The sequence below is a fragment of the Hippopotamus amphibius genome, chromosome 14 (genome assembly GCF_030028045.1).
Source record: "Hippopotamus amphibius kiboko isolate mHipAmp2 chromosome 14, mHipAmp2.hap2, whole genome shotgun sequence".
Taxonomy (NCBI): Eukaryota; Metazoa; Chordata; class Mammalia; order Artiodactyla; family Hippopotamidae; genus Hippopotamus; species Hippopotamus amphibius.
In genome coordinates this window covers 28,841,488-28,859,826 of record NC_080199.1, presented here as the reverse complement: position 1 = coordinate 28,859,826, position 18,339 = coordinate 28,841,488, and the positions used below count along the sequence as shown (strand labels likewise).

The 18,339-nt window shown below is 33.3% G+C and overlaps 1 pseudogene; it reads left to right on the top strand.

The window, feature by feature from the left end:
- Positions 1 to 12,932: 12,932 nt before the first annotated feature.
- On the top strand, positions 12,933 to 13,877 carry LOC130835556 (NEDD4-binding protein 3-like; annotated as a pseudogene).
- The last annotated feature ends 4,462 nt before the right edge of the window (positions 13,878 to 18,339 follow it).

Here is an 18,339-nt window from a genome sequence, read left to right as displayed (position 1 = left end):
ATATACAAAAGAAAATGAAGACTATTACCAACCATGACAGTTACTAAATAGATAATAAGAAGATAGAAGAACTGTTTAAGGCAGCCGGATTCAGATACCAGCTTCTTATATTAGCTTTCTTCTCTCTTCCAACACTAACTCTATTACTATCACTATTTTTAGCTTGCTAATGTTCTCTAGTCTCTGAATATTCCAGTGCTCTTTTTAATTTCAGATATTTTACTTCTCAAAGTCCTTTATTTTAAATCTCTTCTCATGACTTATAAAAATCTTACCCTCTTTCAAAGGCAATAAAGAATAATTTCCTTTGAAATCTTTGCTAAGCAAAGAAACATAGTGTAAGATGAGTAGCAAGATTTTTTTTTCCCTATGTTCTTGCATTAGTACTGGTTTCCATCTGTGACCCAAGAGTAATTACTGATTGTGCTCCTTTTCACACTCAAAACTTCCCTGCTTGGAAAGATAAATAATATAATGACAATTAATAAAATGATGTTGAAGTTGCAGTAAAATTTGCTTCTTGGGAGTTTGTATACGTTTTAAATTCTTATGATCTCATTCTTGAGTATGGGAAATGAGGTGATTTTTTAAATTATTAGTAAGCAATTAACCTTTTACTTGCATAGAAATGAATGTGTCTCAAACTATCAACTGTTTTTTGTTTTATGATATCAGGTCATGAACCTCATATTGCATAGAATTATAAATTATTAAAAGTATTTTAGAAACCCTCAACTAACTTATAAAACAAAATCTCTTCTGTGCCTTTTTAGAATTTATTTCACTACAGAGTCTAAAATGAGGTTTATGACTAATAGAAAATATTAAGTAAATTAGTACATGAAAACATATATTTAATAAATGTTTTTATTTTTACTATGCATAATTACTAACCAATAATAAAATGGAGATGGCAGAAGGATACAAAACTATTAGAAAGCCAATGCCGATTTTGTTGTTATACTTTAAAAAATTATCTAATAGTCCCTCCCATCAGGAAGCACCCACGAGCCTCCTAGATAGCTTCCTCCACAAGAGGGCAGACATCTGTATCAAGCAGTATCAGCAGTATTTCATCTTGTGGAACTGAAAATCACAGCCACAGAAAGATAGAAAAAATGAAAAAGCAGAGGACTTTGTCCCAGATGAAGGGACAGGATAAAGCCCCAGAAAAACAACTAAATGAAGAGGAGATAGGCACCCTCCCAGAAAAAGAATTCAGAATAATGATAGTGAAGATGATCCAGGACTTTGAAAAAAGACTGGATGCAAAGATCAAAAAGTTTACCAAAGACCTAGAAGAATTAAAGAACAAACAAACAGAGATATGCAACACAATAAAAAATGAAAAATACACTAGAAGGAACCAATAGCAGATTAACTGAGACAGAAGGGCAAATAAGTGACCTGGAAGACAGAATGGTGAAAATCACTGATGCGGAAAAGAATAAGGAAAAAAGAATGAAGAGAACTGAAGACAGCCTAAGAGACCTCTGGGACAACGTTAAATGCACCAACATTCACATTATAGGGGTCCCAGAAGGAGACGAGAGAGAGAAAGGACCTGAGAAAATACTGGAAGAGATAATAGTTGAAAACTTCCCTAACATGGGAAAGGAAATAGCTACCCAAGTGCAGGAAGTGCAGAGAGTCCCAGGCAGGATAAACCCAAGGAGAAACATGTCAAGACATATAGTAGTCAAACTGACAAATATTAAAGACAGAGAAATGTTATTAAAAGCAACAAGGGAAAAACAACAAATAACATACAAGGGAACTAACATAATGTTAACAGCTGATTTCTCAGCAGAAACTCTGCAAGCCAGAAGGGAGTGGCATGATATATTTCAAGTGATGAAAGGGAAGAACCTACAACCAAGAATACTCTACCCAGCAAGGATCTCATTCATGTTCGATGGAGAAATCAAAAGCTTTACAAACAAGCAACAGCTAAGAGAATTCAGCACCACCAAACCAGCCCTACAACAAATACTAAAGGAACTTCTCTAAGTGGGAAACATAAGAGAAGAAAAGGACCTACAGAAACAACAACAAAACAATTAAGGAAATGGTAATAGGAACATACACATCGATAATGACCTTGAATGTAAATGGACTAAATGCACCAACCAAAAGATACAGACTGGCTGAATGGATACAAAAACAAGACCCATATATATGCTGTCTCCAGGAGACCCACTTCAGACCTAGGGACACATACAGACTGAAAGTGAGGGGATGGAAAAAGGTATTCCATGCAAATGGAAATCCAAAGAAAGCTGGAGTAGCAATACTCATATCAGATAAAATAGACTTTAAAATAAAAAATGTTACAAGAGACAAGAAAGGACATTACATAATGATCAAGGGATCCATCCAAGAAGAGGAGATAACAATTATAAATATCTACACACCCAATATAGGAGCACCTCAATACATAAGGCAAATGCTAACAACTATGAAAGAGGAAATGCAAGGCAGAAATAGAGACACAGGTGTAGAGAACAAACACATGGACACCATGTGGGGAAAGCAGGGAGAGTTGTGGGGAAATGAATTGGGAGATTGGGATACCAAATTGTACACTCTAAATATATGCTGTTTACTGTCTGCTAATTGTATCTCAATAAATGTTCTTAAAAAATTATCTAATAAGGAAAATACACTCTAGTTAACCCCAACAAGTCAAGAACTTTGGGTGATAATCATTATATGAGGCAAACAACTAAAGCCAAAGAGCTCTTCAAACTCTGTGCTGAAGCATTTGCTTGAAGAAATGAATCCTGGGTACATCTGCCTTCCCAACATCCATTTCCAGAAATAGCATCAATAAAATTGCTTTGGCAAATAAGACTTCTCTCATGGACCCAGCCTTGCTAGCACAACAATTAACTGCTTTCCTGTTTAAACTTGACCCAAGATAGGTCATTCATATGATTTCTCATTGAAATTTGAATTTTGAGTAATGACACAAAGATAGGAAGTAGATGGCTATGCATGCTCTAAAGAAATTCTTCACTACATGTGTTAATTAGACCCTACTGATGCCCTGGTTCTTGCCATTTCTGACATAATGTTCTTCAAATTATACTTAAATTCTTTGAGATATATCTTTTCAATAAATTATCACTTTCTTATGTTAATAGAGTGCATTTCTGTTGCTTGTCATTGATGAGTCCAAACTAATACACCATAAGACAAGAAATGTTTATCATAGGACAAACACACTGATAGGTGAGTTCACACATTGCCTTTATATTCTAAATGGTTAATTAGACAATTTAGGAGACAATCCAGGCAGGTTGTTTAATGTGATAGTTAAGAGCATGAGTTCAAGCCAGATGATATAATTTTGAATCACGGATTAAGTATTTACCAGCTGTATGACCTGAACCTCACTCTAAGTAATTCAGTTTCCTCAAATTTCTAAGAAGGATAGTATTATTTACTCTCTAGAGCTGTTGTGAGAAGTAGGTGTGCTAATTGATTTGCTGTTCTTTAAAGTAGGCCTGAACAATTGTTTGAAGCTAATAACTTTTTCTTTTTCTTTTTAATCATTCTACAAAATGGGAGCATGTAATATATTGTTTGAGGTGTTTCTGTGACCTGTTTGAATAAAGTCAGACCAATTTACCCATATAAAATAAATCTTAAGGCTTCTAAGAAGCAAAGGTAATGATCCAGCTCTGGAGTTCTTCATTCCTAACCTGTAGTATTAATGCTCCACACCAATATTTTCCCATTATTAAATGTAAATAAAAACTGTGATAAAATCTAGACAATATGAATAAGAATCATAATTTCCTCATATACTACTTTAGGAAGAATTTCACAATTATATAAGTAGCAGGGTCCATTTTTTTTGAGACTACATATATGTATATATGTATATGAGTATACATATATGTGCATATATATGTATCTATATATATAGATAGATACACATAATTTTAAGAAAGATTTTCATAAGTCCAAATGAACATTGTGATTCTAGAAACAAATAAAAATAATAAAATTAATATGTAGCTAACAAAAAATAAAGGGAAAGGTTAATGAATAAAAATTAGTGAATAAAAAATGCTAGACTAATCTATAAGAAAACAAGAAGAAGAAAAAAGTAAACAGAAAACAGAAGAGGTGGGACAAACAAATAATAAGATGATAGACTTAAACCTAAATATAACAGCAATTTCAATAAATGTGAATAGACTAAATCCTCCAACTGCAAGAGAAAAGTTTTAGAAAGGAGGAAATAGAACAAATAAAAACAAAAATTTTATGCTGCTTTTAAGAGACCTAAATATAAGGTATAAACAAGACTAACATATAAAAGATGCCAGCATCTGTATTACTTCCTCTAGCAAGGAGTTCAGTCCTTACCTACTAATAGATTTGACAGCAGATACTTGAAAGAAGTCTTTGGCTTCTTCCACATTTCATCCCATAATTGTTACCAACAAAGAATGACTTGAAATCCTAGTTCTTTTCCAAGAAACACACTTTACAGGAGACTTTCATTGTTAAAGATATTGGATGTAAATCATATTTAAATACCCTTATTCATAAATTAGAAATTGATGCCCAATTTCTCATCTGAGCTTATTATATCATCATTAACCAAGCTTCATGATAGCTTATAATAAATATAATTAGGTAGTGGAGAAATTTAAAAGATGCCATTTTCTCATTTTAAGACTGCCATTACATTATTAGGATTACTTTCAACATGTAGTTCTCTTTGTAGTAATTCTTTTAAAATCACTTGTACTTTTTGTGTTTTTGAGAAACTATTCCTCTATTCTAGTTAATATAATTAGGCACAAGGAAACTGAAATAGCTGTAATATACTGAGTCAGAATACATAAAATTTGTAATATGCAGATTAAAATATAAGTAATAATATATTAATCAGAGTTATCAAGATTAAAAGCTATAACTAATACTTAGAAAGCTATAATTAATACTTCCAATGGATGTAAGAGATCATGTATGGATTAAAAGAGTGTTCATGGATTATTTAAAATAAGCTCAAATAAATAAAAAGGGAAAGAAAACAGAATATATGAAGTACTGTAAACATGGCCTCTTTCTTTCTCAGTTGCTCACTTTGCCATTAAGCGGATGTGCTATCAAATTCAGGGTTACAACTTACTAGCTCTATGACTGGAGGAAGCTAAGCTATTCGAATGTGGAATAAGTTCTTACTCTTTTGTGGTTTTCAAGAAAAATACTGGGTCTGAAAATAAGTGAGTAATCAGACACTAAATATTTTATGAAGGAATGAAGAAATGAATACATTAATGGCATACAAAGCATTCTTGAAACAGAGATGTAGAGATGTGATTCAAAGTATAAAAATTCTATTTGTTACTTTCTTTTAAGGGAGAAGGCATAAAATTTATAGACAACTCTTTGGAGCATGTTAATTGTAAGCAATTGAGTGCAATTTTTATAATCCTACAAACTTCAAAAGCCACAAATATAAAGAGAAAATGATGAAGTAGAAAAAAATTTGATTGCTTTCTATGAACTTGTAGCTATAAAACAGTCAAATAAATTCCTTTTATATCCCACATAACTCCAGTCCCTTTGTCAGTGCAATTCTATCAATTTAACCACAGATAAAACAGTAATTATCAATTATGAATTCAATAAATGTTAATTAACTTACAATGGATATATCATCTTTTTCTTTTCTTTGTTGTGACTAAAAATACTGTTATTTCTTACTATACTACAGTTAAATTGTAAAGTTTCTTGACATAAAGATACCTTTTAATAATTTTTTCTTGCTTCTCTCAGAGATGTTAGTATTGCTCTTACATGATAGAAGGATTAAAAAATTGTTTCATGAACATTTCTAAAATATTAACAAATAAAATCAAAACAAAATTATATAACCCATTTGAAATTAATTTTATGCATAAAAATAAACTAAAAATAGCATTATTCTCTTTTAGAACAAATGGAATTAGAAGTCCACCATTGATCCTTTTAAAAAATATGCCCCAATGTCTTAGCCATATGTGTGTGCAGTGCTGTATGAAAGAGCAAACTCTTGGTGCTACATGCTTAGGACAGGTACTGTGCTAAGGGGTTTATGTATATATTAGTATCCATCATTCCACACATTTTATAAACGGAAACTGTGGAACAGAAGGTTTAAGAACTTGAAGTTAGTGAGAAAAAGACTAGTGTTTAAAGATGGGTATAATGCCTATGAAGTTCTCGGTATTAAACACAAGCCTCTATAGACAGTGGGAAGTTGCTGTATAACAAAGGGAGTTCAACTCAAGGATGGATGATGCCTTAGAGGACTGGGACAGGGAGGGTGGGGGGGAGTCGAGGGAGGGAGGGAATACGGGGATATGTGTACAAAAACAGATGACTGAACTTGTACCCCCAAAAAAACAATAAATAAATAAATAAAATTTAAAAATAAATAAACACAAGTCTCTCGTTCAGACATGTTACTGTTATTAGTTTTTAAAATAACATTACACTCTAGATATTGTTTTACAACTAACCATAATTTAATCAATCAATCTCCTATTGTTGGGTATGCAAATTATCCCAAATCATTTTATCATTGAATATTTACGTTATTTTCAACTTCTTAGTATTACTCAAAATCCAAAGAAGGAATAAATTGTTTAAAAAGGAACAAGGGGAGAACCAAAATATTAAAAATCATATTTAATATGGGAACATACTTAAGATATACAAAAAGAATCAACATTTTCCCAAGTTAAAAAAAAATTAAAACATAAGAAAAAAAAGACTAATTTTTGACCAATAAATATTTCAACAAACTTGTTGACTTATTCACCAAATTTATACAAAGTTTCTATTGATCAAATAATTTCTCCTACTCCCAGAAAAGCTTGTTAAAATATTGAATAATAACTTTCATTTTTATATCATATACCATACATACTACTTCATATAAGGTACACATCCTTACATATGTAAAATCAGCCCATGAGATATTGTAAACTCTACTTTCCTTTTCAGAATTTGAATGCAGTGGAGATATATTTTGCTCCACATTATGTGACTAATCAGTGATGAGATCAGCAATTAATTACGTCTTCCTGACTTCTTATTGTCTACTCTTACAGAAAACCAATCTAATAAATGACAAAGCAAAGAGTTTAAGTCCAATATTCAGAAAAAAGTATAGGCAATAATTTATATGGGTGTATTAGAGAAGGACCAATTATATTGTAAGAATGACTTTCATATATTTTTTAATAAAAAGTATAATAACAGAAACAACAATAATATTAGTTACCTTTCATTGAGGCAGTACCAAGTATCTTTCTTTTAAGTATTGTGTATACATTTACTCACTTATTCTATAATACAACTGCCTTGTTTGAATTGGAAATTACCAAGCATAGAAGTCCCGAAGGTGTCATGGATGGCTGAATTAAAACAACTGTGGCTTAAGGATGTGTACTTATATATACAATAATTGAATATTGACTTAGTGTAATAGTCTCCCATATAGATGCTCTCAAAAATAAGGAGTTTAATCAAGGATATAACATTGGGGAGAATGAGGAAAATAATATATGGTGCCACAGAAAACATATATCATGTATCATGGCCAAAGAGGATGATAAAGGGAATTTATTTGTACATGTTGATGTCAGAGAGATGTGTCAATAGTTTGGATACTGTAAAAGCAATAATTCTTATTGACTATTAACTAAATAAACATACAATGAATTATACTCTTGCCATGCTAAAACACTCAGTGATACATTTAAAACCTAAAGCAGATCTAGTCTCCTCCAGCTAAAACCCTCCAATGACTTTGCATTTCACTGAAAATAAAATCCTAATTCCTTAAAATGGCCTATAAGGTGCTACAAAAACTGATGTGTCCTTTTACTCCCCTTCTCTTGTTTAGTCCATTCTGGTCATACTCGTCCTGCTAGTCTTTAAATGTGAAAAACATTCCTGTCCTGGGATTTTTAATTTAACTGTCCCTTTATTGAGAACTTTTCAATTCCAGATATCTACTTACCCACTTGACAAATTTCCTCCCCTTCTTCAAGCTTTGCTCAGATGCCACTTTTTCCATGAGGCTTAGTCTGGTTACCCTGTACACTCACAAATTCGTATTCTAGAATAACTGATATCCTTTTATTTTTCTATCTCTCTAAATAAATAGATAGATACTGATAGCTATAGCTATCTACACATTATCCTCTAATATATTATATGATTTGTAAAGCCAGGGAGAAATACAACAGCCATAGGCGAGGTGTATATAATTACCTCAATGGAGATTTAGACTGGAGTGATTGCTAATAGACATTAATTTCCCAGAGGTATGACAAATAAGAGTCAACCAAGGTGCTACTGAACTTACCCAATCATAAAGACTGAATGGCTAAGAAGCAGAAATCTGCTGATAGATATCACAATGGAAATTCGATCAATCACTTACTTCTTACACCAGAATGCATCCACAGTCCCAGATCCCAACATTTGAAGTATAAATATTACCTTGAGGAGGGACCCTGCAACTCCATCTAAAGCTATGCATTAGATATTTCTCTAATGTGACCATGATTTTCCAAGGCAAATATTGATATATACTTAAGAAAGTATTCTGACACTGTTTAATTAATCATACTCTTATGAAGTCTGAGCTAATACTAATGCTTAGTGACTCAAAACAGTATTGTGGTGAAAAGAGTGGGAACTAATTATTTATTAGAAATTGAAATTTTCATAAGGTGTCTAAAGGGATCCTGTGTTTATTTTCTTGGTTTATTAATATATAATTGGAAGATATAATTAACAGATAGAACCCTAATATTTGTTGCTAATCTGGAGAATATGTAAGGGTAACGTAGGGAGACCTAGTGGAAGCCCAAAAGACTTAACTAATCATGTCATGATAGTAAATAAAAAATCATTGGTGCATAATGGGAGGAACTGTAGAGGTAAATGTCACCAAAGAAGATGTGAAATTTGCAAAGTTTGTTGTCTTATCACATCCCGGTTAAATTTTCTTGTCTGGTGTCTACAGATCCAGCTATATCATAGCAGATGATTGCATACTACCATAGATTAATCAGGTTGTAGTCTCAAATGCAGTTGCTGTGGAAGATGTAATACATTTACTGGAGAAATTCAACAAATTTCTGACATGTGATATATGACTATTTATTTGGTCAATACCTTTAGGTTTATATCCATCATTTAGAAAGATCAAAATGACTTGGCTTTTATGTGACAAAAGTAGTAGTATACTTTTATTCATTTAAATCAGAACTGTCAGGTGTCCAGCTCTCTGTCCTAATGCAGTTTACGGGGACCTTGATCATATTATCATTCTGTATATCTTACAAAGTTGGACTGAAATTATAACATTGTGTTAATTAGACACCTTGTTAATTAGTTAACAACTGGTGATTAAGAAATGGCAAATTAGCAAGCACATTAGTAGGAAATATGTGAACCAAAGGTTGGAAAATAAACACATGGAGGTTAGAATATCTGCCATTTAGTGAAGTTTTTAGGGGTGCAGTTATCAGCAGCATATCATGATATCCCTACTTAGGTAAAAGGCACACTGCTGAATCTTATACACCTACCACAACACTAGTTAAGCTTCCTTACCTTTCAACGGTATCACATACCAATTTCAGATGCACTAATACAATCTATTATTGAGTTATTTGGAAGGTTAAACCATTGAGGGGGTCCCAGAGTAAAAAATGACTCTATATAAGGTCTAGACTGTATAGACCTGGTATACAGTCACTTCACTCTTTGAGCCTTATGATCCCATAGGTATGACTAAACTAACAGTATCTGTGATAGGTAAGATATCAAGTGATATTTCTCCTAAACCCCAAGTTCAGAACTTGTATTAATTCTGTGTTGCTGTGTAAAAAGTTACCTGAAGTATTTGTGCTTTAACCAACAAGCATTTGTTATCTCATAGATTTTATGGGTCAAGAATATGGCCATGACATTGCTAGGTACCCATGTTTTCAGTATCAGCTGAAGGCTCAACCGGAGGGGCATAAAAGCTTTTTTCCATGGCTATTATCAGCATTCATTTTTTTCATGTACTTTTGAACTGAGGGCCTCTATTCCTAACTAGTTGTTAGCCAAAGATCTCCTTTGCCACTTGAATCTTTCATATGGCAATTTCACATGGTAGATAACTTCCACTCAAAACAAGTGAGAGAGACAGTAACAGACAGCACACAAGATGGAAGCCAGAGTCTCTTTGTAATCTAATCTCAGATGGTATATCCCATAATATTTTATGTAAACTTATAATATTTTATGTAATACAAATTTTATAGTCTGTCTTAAAAAATGAATTAATCCATTAGAAAATGATAGCCTTATCTAACAATTTTATTTTGAACTAGAAATAATAAAAAATTATTCTAGCATATCTAAAATTCTGAAAAACTCTAGTGTTATTTATTTTATAAATAGATAACCATTGGGTCTCTTTAAATGTTATATCAACTTCATAAAATAATCTTTGGGTTATAGGTTTTCACTCAATCCATAGTCCCAGGATATTAGTTGGTACAAGGAACACAAACAAAATAAATAATTTTTGTATAACTATATTTTAAATTGAAATATAGTTAATTTACAATGTGTTAGTTTCAGGTGTACAGAGAAATGATTCAGAGATATATATGCATATATACACATATATGTGTGTGTATATCCTTTTACAGATTTTTTTCCATTATAAGTTACTGTAAGATATTGAATATAGTTCCCTGTGCTATACAATAGGTCCTTAGTTTATCTTATATATAGTGGTGTGTATATGTTAATCCCAAACTACTAATTTATCTATTTGTATTTACAAAATAAAATATTTTTGTTTCCAGAATTTGTCATTTGAGGTTATTTAAATCTTTCATAAATATATTGCACTTGACTGTATTATAATATTATACTGGATTACCTTTATTAGATATATATTCCAATTTGCATAAAACTCAATGAGTAAGCAGTAGTGCATATTTTATTTAAGAACACAAAGCAATATGTATATACACACACAGACACACACACTCATACCTATGTATGTGCTTATTTCTGCACTTTTCCAGAAACGTAGAGTAGTATGTAGAAATAAAGACAATTTCATCAAGTAAAAAATAAGATAGATATTGATGAGGAATGTGGGGCAAAGAAATAAATAAGAATTGAAAACGCACAGTGGAGATACAAATATGCTTCAGTAAAAACTGCATGGTAAAATCATATATATTTTACATCAGCCCCAACAAAACATGAGAAGTAGACTTTTCCTGGTATTGATTCTAGCACTTTTATAACGATAGTGCAGGGAAAATAATAGTAAATTAAAAAACAGAGAAATCAGTTATAAAATTAATCATTGTAGGCCAATGGCAAAGCTATGAGGAATTTCAGTAAAAATATTTCCACAGATATCCAAAGCAAAACATTATTGATTTAACAATGAAATTTATAGTTACAAATATGTCAATGATCACACTTCATATTTAAAGAAGCTTCATGTGTTTTTTATGACCTGAATCTCTAAGCAAGTAGTTCTCTGTTCTGGGAGATAATTCCTAGAAGAATGACTATAATCTTTCCCAGAGGGGATTCTATATCCACATTATGAAAGTTAAACAGATTCTCTAACCAGCAAACACCAAAGTCCACTCCCTTTATACCACTCCCTTGCCACACACTCATTTTTTCCTTAAATTCCAATATTCTCAATAAATGCTGATTGCACACAGACTCTGTCAAATACTCTATGCTATCAAGAGCACTAATGTAATATTCTGAAAATCCCTATTTCAAATATCTGAGGTTCTTTCCATGTTCTCATTAATAATATCATTAACAAGAAGATTGAAGATAGCAACAATCCAATAGTAAACTCCTGTGAATTTATTGAGATGGTATCTGGGCCAAAATAATAGTCAGAATTTAATTAAGAAAAGAAGTATATGTATAATAATCCCAGAAGACTTTTTCTCAAAAGGGAAAACGGTCCAGCTGCATTTCTCAAAAGAATACACATGGCAAAGAGGATTTCAGAGTCAGTGAGGATGTGTGATGAAATGGAAGGAGGGAAAGTAAATTATCATCATACTGTTGCAGCACTAATTTGGATGAAGAGGGGGACTGTGTGTGTGTTTTATCAAATGGCATAAGCAGAAAATATTTAGCATATGTGAAGAAACTAAAAAGATTACCAGTTATCATCATGCACTAGACAACTAAAGCAATCGTAGTTCAAGGGTTCTGAAGTCTAATAACTTTGCTTTATTTTGTTTTGCTTTGTTGGTTTTCAACATGATGCAGAGACCCAGGAATTGAGTTTTCATTTTTAATGCAAGGTAGAATTTGGGGTTACACTCTAGGATCTGGGGCATGGGTAGAGACACAGTTGCTATCCAATATCTACTCTCCTTTTCTTTCTTACTAATGAAAATCTATTATTGTTTTTATGGGGGGGCATGTGTTCAAATTAAAATAAAAAACAAAAGCTAAATTTCCTAGGCTGATTGAGATAGGCACAGCCAGGTCTCACATTTTTACCAGTGACAGATCAGCACAAATACATTGAGTATCTCTAGGTATTTAGCTTTCCTGACAGGGTATTCACCTCTCTACTCCTTGCTTATTTATTTTTATCATCTGGAAAACAGATATGAACTTAGAGATACGTCAGATATCACTAGACTGTGAGGTAACTGAGGATAAAGCTCTACAGTGAAGATAGGCAAGATGGAAGGAAGGAAAGAAGGAAAGGAAGGAAAGGAAGGAAGGAAAGGAGGGTGAGGGGAAAGAAAGAAAGAAAGGGAAAGAGAGAGAAAGAGGGGGGAGGGGGAGGGAGGAAGGAAGGAAGGGAGGAAGGAGCAGGCTAGGATAGTAACGGCATCATGGTAAAGACTTCAAAACGTACAATGGATTTCTCATTATGTGATCATAATGAACCTTATTTCAGTAAGCCACCGCATTTCCACTTGTTGTATGTTATTCCTAAATGATACAGGACATCATTGTTTTACTAAGCAATCATCATGCTAGAGATGAGCTATGAATTTGGTCAATAAAATACCCATTGTTTCAAAGATTTGCAAAGATACAGTATAAGAATTTTGAACAGGTGTAATGGTGTTTCCTATCACCCTGCTAAATACCATATAGACATTTTGGGTGTATTGTTTAGCTCAGACATATTTAGGGGAAAATGTGTTGTTAGGGACTGGATGTTATCATTAAAAAATTAATTTATATGATATACTATGTTTTAGATAACTTTAAATACAGTTTTCATCAGGCATTTTTTTAAATATCAGTGTAGAAATACTTTTTTTTAGGAATTCAAACTTGTTTCTAAAAAAGGGAAAAGCGGGTTAGAAACAAATATTTTGAAACAAGTTTAAAAATCCTGAAGGTGCAACTTCGGGGCAGCTGGGCACAAGCTCAGGCACAGGACGCAGAGCTAGTCCAGCTGCGAGAGGCCGTGCTGAGCCTTCAGGAGCAGACCTCTTGGGAGGAGGCCCCAGACAGCAGTGAGGCCGATGACTGCAAGAGCAGGGGGTTTTAGGGGAGGCAGACGGCAGTGAGGTCGGAGGTGGTCCTGAGCAGCTGCGGGCCGAGCTGCTAAAGGAGTGGTTCCCAGGCCAGGAGCAGGTGCTGAAATTTGAGCAGGAGCAGTGGATGTGACAGGAGGAGAAGCAGTGGGTGCTGCGCTACCAGCGGAAGATCCATGGGGCTACATGGACATGTACCGCCGCAACAAGGCGCTGGAACAGGAGCTGCGGGCACTGCGGAGCCCCCTTGCACACTGGAGCCCTCAGCTTGAGTCCTCCAATATCTGAGGCCAGCAAGGTGAGCTGACAGCAGAAGCACTGTCACAAGGTGGCTTGGACAAGCCCATCCTGGGATGGCCAGCTCCTTCCTTACATTGGTCTGGGGCAGAATCTGCTGAGACCAGCCAAAGATGGAGAGGCTTGCCGAGAGGAGGGATCTAGTGGGGCTGTGGGCTGGATGGGGTGCCAGCAGCAGGATCTCTCCTGGCAAGGCCCTCCTGGCTAAGGAGTACCCAGGCAGAGCTCAGATCTGCTCCCTGGAGTAGGTGTGGCCCAGGAAATGAGGTCTGGGAGTGAAAAGACCCCATGATGCAACAGGGCTAGTGTGAGGGAGGGAGGCTGGGAGGGGAACATTGGCCTCCCCAGAATAAAATCACATTTTCTAAAAACAAACAAACAAACAAACAAACAAAAAACCCACCACCACCACCACCACCAACTCGTTTTCTACAAAAATAGTTGAGACTGTATTATCTAAAATGGTACTCTGGGACTTGCAATAAGCATTTGGAAACTTTACTGCAGGTTAATTAGTACGAAAAACTTGAGAGTTTTACAAATAAAATAGATCCAGGGACTTGAAAACAAACCTTGGACATCATTGGTTAATACAGGCTATTGAAATTATATATATGTATGCATGTGTGTGTGTGTGTGTGTGTGTGTGTGTGTGTGTATTGGAGGCAAGATATACTGGCATTTGAGTGTGAATTTATCAGATGTTGCAAGCAATTCACCAAAGGCCAAGCTTGTTTGAAGAGATTTGAAGTGTTTGGCCTGTATAATTTTAAAACAATTAAGCCAATATTTAAAGGTTAATAAATATTATATTAAAACATCATTTTCCACCTTCTACTAAGTAATTGGAAGATCTGATGTACATTTCTGTATGACAACAATCAGCCACATATGATTAGCGACTTAGACCCTTAACACAGGACATGATATCGCAATCACCCATAGCGCCCAGCACTCATATATTATATGTGTATTTATTTGCAAATGCTTCCTTCACACTTCAGTGTATGAACTTCCATATAAATGTTGGTTTCTCATATCAAACATTGATCATGATATCTGTTTCAAGGCAGTGTTTACCTCACTGGACAGAACAAATAGCAGTATGAAAGATTTCCATGTTAGATTAACAAAAATATATCTTCTTGATGGAGGAAAATACTCTTTTTTGGTATATGTGTATATGTGTGTGGATCTAGACAGGAGTCAGTGTTATAGCAAGCATTCACTAGAGTTTGGTAGAGTAAGGCTTGTGGAATCAAAAATGTTTGAACATAGCATTTAAGGAGTGTCATTAAGAACTGCTGAGAATTTTGGATATGTTTCAGAATGATTCTTTATATTCTCAATTATGCTTAATTTTATTAGAACTGAGTAGAAAATAGTTGAGGTGCTAGCTGCTCTCAGGGAAATAGTCCAACTGTTGCAGTTCATACTTGACCAGAGTGGGCTAAAAGCAAGAGAAGAGAGAGAAAGAAAAAAATAGGGCCTAGAGTGAATGGAATATTTTGGTTGGAGTCATAGATATCTAAAGAAGAACTTGATAAACTTTAGGTATGAAAGACTGTGTAAATCCTCTGTGTAACATTTTATGAAAAATACAGACAACAAGGTGGTTTATAAACGCTATACATCATAGACAGTTTGGTGGTAGGCCAGTGGTGCTAAACTTGACTAGATCATCCAATATGCTTCCTCCTACTACTAGCTCTTGGGAGTTCCAAAAACTTCTGACTCACATAAGAGGTCAGGAAAGTAATATTATATATCATATTATACCTTTAAAATATAAGCAGCTTTATTTTTAACAGCTTTATTGAGGTATAAATTACATACCATAAAATTTACCAATTTTAAAATGGTATAGTTCAGTAAGTTTAGTAAATTTATGCAACTGGGCAATCATCACCACAATCCAGTCTTAGAACACCTCTACCATCACACAAAATTTTCACCCTGCCCATTCCTTGCCCCAGGAAACTGCTGGCCTGTTTTCTGTTTTTATAGTTTTGTGTTTTCTAGACTTTTAAATGTAAGTGCATTCATATGTGATGGGAGGTAGGATCTGAACTCTGTGATAGAATAAGTCAAATATTTTAGTCTCTGTTTCAGAATTTCTATCAAACTCATAATTTGACCAAATGAGCTTACAAAATTAATTCAGCAGTTTATAGATCATCAAACACAATATACTTAAAAGTAAGCTGAACATATTTTTATTGTTTTATTTAAAAATTTAGGTAGTCTGCTTACTAGGTCATTTGACTTGATTGTGCAGTATTTTAAAATATTTTTCTACACTATACCTTAACATAAGAAAAAATGATGTACACCTAAAGATTTTAGTAGTTGTCAAGGATCCCAGGAAATTTTTAAAAAATTTAAAGTCAAAACTGAATGGAAAATATGTATTAATTTGTAGATTTTGTTCCAAAGAAAATGTAAATACTATTAATGTCTACTTTTTGTCTTCTTACTTAAGTATTTTATTTTGTTGGGAGTTCAATAGTTCTTTAATACAGTTAAAAAATAAGTGGTTAGACCTTATAATATTTTCAACTTTGGTATATGCATCAATTGAATCTATTTACCTCATATGTGTTTATAGTGATAAGAAAACATTGATCAAGCCTACTAATTATTTTGCATCTAGCAAGCTATATCCACTAAACTGTAACAGGGACTGTTTCTTTTTGTACAATAAGACATTAATAGGGCAAGGTAAATGAGATATCACTTTGCTTTGATAGGTGACTTGCTGTTGAGCAACTGACTTTATCTGGTGATATTTCTTAGTGTTAAAAAGAGTAAGTTGGGCTTCCTAGGTGGCGCAGTGGTTAAGAATCTGCCTGCCAATGCAGAAGTCACGGGTTCGATCCCAGCTCCAGGAAGATCCCACATGCCGCGGAGCAACTAAGCCCGTGTGCCAAAAAAAAGAGTAAGTAAATGTTGTTGCCACATATTATTTTAAATTTATGTGGTGTGTTGGATATAAGATAAATAGCTCAAGGATTATAAACTGAAACAAAGCAGAATTGGAGAATTACAATTTAGTCTGTTTGATAATATAGCTTCAGGCTCAGAATGGCAAAGGGCTAGTAACTGCACTTAATTAAAGGGATTCTAGCTTTACTGGTTCATGAATCCTTCTAGCTTTCCCAATTTGTGAATATATACATCCAAAGAAAGAAATGGTCAACCATTGATTATTTCATATGAAAATATCAAAAAGGCTTATATGCATTCACTAAAAAAAATTCTATTAATATTAATAGATGAGTGTTTTACAAAAGAAAATAAGAACCTGAGGCAATGATTCTATTATTATTAAATGCACACACCAATATGAATAATATTTTCATTTTGTGAGTGTTGAGAAAATGAAAACTGAGATGTTTTGACAATAAATACAACAGTTATACTTCACATTACACTATGTTTCCTATTCAGCAAAGATCAAAATTCTGTGTGATTTAAGTCGAAGCCTTTATGTTCCCTAAGATTTTCAGTTAAGTGTGCAGGAAATACTAAAAACAAGTGAAAATAAATGTTTCTTGACAATGATATTTACATTTTACATAACAGAGCCTTTAAGAAATGGCCAAAGCCAAGTTTAAAATCCTTAAAAAAAAAAAAAAAGGAAAAACCTCAAAATAAATACTCCATCAAAAGTGGATTGACAGAATAGTTAATTAATGTACTAATGATTTAAAATTGCAAAAAACTACCTCAAAATGTTTATCATTTCTAAAATTATTATTGTACTATTTTGACAGTTTATATTGAAATAAGAATTGCTTAAGGTTTATCATAATGTTTTTAGCAATTTCCAAGTGAGAGTTAGAAATCAGTAGTACATGAGTTATAATATCAAGTGCTATCTTACTGAAAATGTATACAATTTAACCAATGGATCCCTTCATGAGTGAATCTTGAATTGTAATAGTAAACACAGTAATTTATTTGAATTTTCATCCTAATTTCTAGCAATTTTTTTTGCTACAGATCAAATATTATGCAAATTTATTTGATTTCTATATTTTTATTTAATAGGGATATCTTTGTGAAAGATTTATTTAGTACTTCCACATAAAATAAACAGCTTTGGAAATATCCATCATAATGAAAGCTGCTAAGTTATATACTTATGAGCTAATTCATCATTTATAATGAATGAAAATCAATGAATGATTTATTTTATTCCACTTTTGAATGACTTCAAGAGTGCTAAAAAAATGAGATGAAATAACAAATCTACTAAATTCCTAAAATAATCCTACCTTCAAAATCAGCATTTGGGTCTATTAAACTTATTTTTGGGACTCAACCTTAATAATAAACAGCTCAGAAGGAGATTAAACTTTGATCTTTTAAACAGTAGTGGTACCAAGTCTTCAGATCCTAGTAGAGTTAAGGAGAAAGGGAGAAGTCTGCTCTGGGTCCCTAATTGGTC